The sequence below is a fragment of the Salvelinus sp. IW2-2015 genome, unplaced genomic scaffold, assembly GCF_002910315.2.
Source record: "Salvelinus sp. IW2-2015 unplaced genomic scaffold, ASM291031v2 Un_scaffold83, whole genome shotgun sequence".
Lineage (NCBI taxonomy): Eukaryota > Metazoa > Chordata > Actinopteri > Salmoniformes > Salmonidae > Salvelinus > Salvelinus sp. IW2-2015.
The window spans coordinates 1,741,939-1,746,202 of record NW_019942514.1 but is presented as its reverse complement, the minus strand read 5'-3'; the positions used below and the strand labels follow the sequence as shown (position 1 = coordinate 1,746,202).

Genomic DNA, 4,264 nt, shown 5'->3' with positions numbered 1-4,264 from the left:
TGGAGGACACGCTCCACCATCCCATTTCCACAGTGGTGCCATGGGGATGATGGGAGGTGGTTGTGGATGATTGTTTTCATTCTTCACAGGGACACTGGCTGTGAGGAGGATCTCCTCCCTCTCGCAGGGACACTAGCCTTTGGGACGATCCACTCCCTGTGCGCAGGACGCTGGCCTTTGGAAGATTCCCTTCCTCTGCGCAGTGACACTGGCTATCAGGAATCTCAACTTCCTTTGTGCAGGGTGAGTTGTGATGCTCTGAGGAGCTTATTATTTCTGATAGTAGCTGATGGAAGAAGCTGCTGGAAGAATCCCCTCCCTCTGTGCAGGATGAGGCCTGATGCTCGGAGGAGCCCCTTCCTATGTGCAGGGATGAGCCTGATGCTCTGAGGATCTCCTCCCTCTGCGCAGTGATGCTAGCTGCTCGGAGAACCCCCTCCCTCTGTGCAGGGACAATGGCTGACTGGTGAATCTCCTCCCTCGGTGCAGGGACACTTGATGTTTGGAGAATCCCCTCCCTCTGTGCAGGACACTGGCTGTTTGGAGGATCCCCTTCCTCTGTGCAGGGATGAGGCCTGATGATCGGAGGATCTCCTCCCTCTCAGCAGGAACACTAGCCTTGGGACAATCCCCTCCCTGTGCGCAGGGACGCTGGCTGTTTGGAGGATCCCCTCCCTCCGTGCAGGGATGAGGCCCATGATCGGAGTATCTCCTCTCCTCTGTGCAGTGATGAGGCCTGACGAAATGAGGATCTCCTCCCTCTGTGCATTGAAGCTGGCTGCTGAGAGAATCCCCCCTCTGTGCAGGGACACTGGCTGTTTGAGGATCCCCTCACTATGTGCAGGGACACTGGCTGTTTGGAGGATCCCCTCACTATGTGCAGGGACACTGGCTGTTTGGAGGATCCCCTCACTATGTGCAGGGACACTGGCTGTTTGGAGGATCCCCTCCCTCTGTGGCAGTGATGAGGCCTGACGAAATGAGGATCCCCTCCCTCTGTGCAGTGATAGGCCTGACGATCGGAGGATCTCCTCCCTCTGTGCATTGATGCTGGCTGCTGAGAGAATCCCTCCCTCTGTGCAGGGACACTGGCTGTTTGAAGGATACCCTCCCTATGTGACGGGATGAGGCCTGATGCTCGGACGATCTCCTCCCCTCACAGCAACTTCGGCTGCTGTGATGATCTGCAGGCATAATATAGAGCATATAGTCATTCCCTAAAAAATCAACCACTTGGAATCTATAACATCATTCGGTCGGCAGCGTAGCCTAGTGGTTAGAGCGTTGGACTAATAACTGAAAGTTGCAAGATCAAATCCCTGAGCTGACAAGATACAAATATTTCGTTCTGCCCCTTAACAAGGCAGTTAACCCACTGTTCCTAGACTTCATTGAAAGAAAATATTTGTTCTTAACTGACTTGCCTAAGTAAATAAAGGTAAAAAAATTACACATACACTGAGTGTGTTAAACATTAAGAACACCTTCTCTTTCTGTGACATAGACTAATCAGGTGAAAGCTATAATCCCTTATTGATATCAATTGTTAAATCTTCTTCTCAGTGTAGATGAATGGGAGGAGACAGGTTAAAGAATGATTTTTAGACAATTGAGACATGAATTGTGTATGAGTGTCATTCAGAGGGTGAATAAGCAAGACAAAAGATTTAAGTCCCTTTTAACAGAGTATGGTAGTAGTGCCCGGTGCACCGGTTTGTGTCAAGAACTGCAATGCTGTTGTGTTTTTCACGATCAACAGTTCCCTGAGTATCAAGAATGGTCCACCACCAAGGGGGGGAAACTCAATAGGAAGGTGTCTTAATGTTTTGTTCACTCAGTGTAGATCAATCCATAGCATATACTTTCATTTGTATGTGTGCTGATACTGTAAATACACAAATTATATTAAAGTTATCTACAATATATTATAATACCGTAAGCCTCCTGCTGCAGGGGCATTTCCTCCTACAATTTTGAGTTGATTTTCTTCACTTTAGCAATATTTTGTATCTTTGTTAATTTTCACATTTATTGTGTTGGAATACACTGTTACTACAGCATTTGATGTAAGTATGTAGGACAATTACCCATAATGCTCACTGACTGAACATTCAAAATTACCATGGCAATTATTGACGCATTTCACATGCCATCGGAAACTTGAACCTCAGAGTTAAATGAATGTAAGTTATTAGCGTAGATCTTCCTACTGGTTGATTCTGAACTTCACAAGTGGGAAACTTGAAATCATCATTCCATAACGAGTTAGCGAGTCAGAAATGTCAGAATTTCCTAGTTCCGACTTGAAGGCCTTCTATGATGTAGGGCAGGTCAGTAACCAAATTATTTAACTGTGCCCAGTCGCACACAGACTTTTATGGTCACACAAGTTGCCACCGGTGGATTCAAAATGAGTAGCCTAAACAATTATTTACATGGTACCAGGTACATTTGCAACCAAATTATTTTTCTGTGATAAATCAATAATAGTTGCACACATAGGGTAACAGTGAGCAAGATAACCATAGACGGGAAGTTGACAAGTTATTATTAGTGTAAATAAATTGTATTTCTATGGTTGCAGTCCTCAAAGATTGAATTGCATTGAATTGAATTAATCAGATCCAATGATTTACCGCCAGTAGGGTGGGGTACCGCTATCATCATTATTATAATCACCATCTCAATCCATATCACCATACCATCATAGACCTATTCTTCTGTATCTGAGACTTCATCTGACACTACCTTAGATATGGCAGTCTGCAACTCAATACACTGCCCCTGCATGGTGTTTAGCGTCCCCTGCATGTGGTTAATCGACTGCTTAACATCGTTCAGCAGGATCTGAATCTCAAGCCTGCAAGAAATCAGGTGGTTCAACATACTGAGATGATGAGAGGCTTCAGACCATGCCCATTGGACCATCTTTAGGATTCTTTTCTCACTTAACACCAATCTTATTAGTAATGTAACTTTGTGCATATGATGTTACTATAGTGTTATTTAGAAGAAAAAAAGTGTACTTTGTCAGGCGCCAAAAGGATGACGGGTTGTCTCCCTGCTCCAGTGAGCTCTGCTGGCAGGTCTTGCTCACTGTTGGAGGAACGGGAGCCAAATTAGAGGAAAAATATCTATGGTTATTGAGCAATGAAACATTCATGCATAATGAGCACTGTGAAAAGAACATTCATGGCACTGTGAAAAGAATAACAACAGCTGGGGTTTACTTTCTCAAATTTAGATAATGTAATACAGTCTTTAAACCCATCAGAAATGTAGTGCTTACCTCCATGAAAATATTGGCCCCTGTTATTTTGGGCAGCACTGTCCCAATGTTGACAACTAGTTCCAACTTGTGATGAGAAGGTCAAGTCAACATTTTGTTAGACATTTCAGAGATAGCATTAACAATTGTACATGAGACAGTGCTTCCAGATATTGAGGTATCTTCCTTCTGAGGTATGTAAAAAAAATCTGGTGTGTGAGTACTCACATGAAAGGTATCCATGATTCTTGATTAAGCCAATCATGTATGTGATTACCATCCTATGGATCAGGAGCTGGAATTATTGCTACACAGCTTTCAGGCGACTTTATGTCTTGGATCTGGATGAATAATTGAAATACAAGTAATATTGTGAATTTGTGATGCATAATTGCCCATTTAATTTGGTTAGAATGATTAGAATGTATAAAATCATAATCAATAAATGTGTAGTCTTAGTCAGAATTAGGGTAAAACAATATGTCTTTATGGTATTTTAAACACAGACTGTCTGAGCTCAGTGCCGACCTGACTAGAGATTTGGGAGAGAACGGGGAGTACGTCTCAAGGACAAGGTCTCCCTAATCTCTGTCGGCTGGGTAGTGAGACAGTGTGTGCGTATGGTTGTGTGAGAAGTCAGTATAAAATGAATTGTTTTGTATTCTTGACTTTAGAATGTTCCCGTGAATAAACCTTTGACTATTTTAGCTGGGCCTCCGTCTGTTTCATTCGACCAGGATCTTACAAATTCTGGTTTGCAGACCGAGTAGTATAATTAAATTGGGTTATGTACCTTGAGAACATAATTCTCTTATCAGTAGTAAACAACGAGTCACAGACAGTTTGCAGTAGAACATACCAGCAGGGGGAATCGTTTACTAAACTACCTATATTATTGGGGATCATCTCAAATACATTTTTATTTGACTCCTTATTCTACTCAACTAGAGATTGAAATAAATGGTGTTTCCTTGAAAAGATGGGCCAGGATGACAT

The 4,264-nt window shown here is 43.1% G+C and overlaps 1 long non-coding RNA gene across 2 annotated transcripts; it reads right to left on the bottom strand.

The window, feature by feature from the left end:
• Positions 1-280: 280 nt before the first annotated feature.
• LOC139023880 (uncharacterized) lies at positions 281-3,643 on the bottom strand. Of its 2 annotated transcripts, none has more exons than XR_011475099.1 (3): positions 3,290-3,643; positions 3,027-3,096; positions 281-1,184 (listed from the first exon to the last, which is right to left on the bottom strand). It is a non-coding gene; the product is annotated as an uncharacterized lncRNA (long non-coding RNA). The 2 variants fall into 2 exon arrangements; XR_011475100.1 differs by lacking the exon at positions 281-1,184 and adding an exon at positions 2,182-2,860.
• Positions 3,644-4,264: the final 621 nt, after the last annotated feature.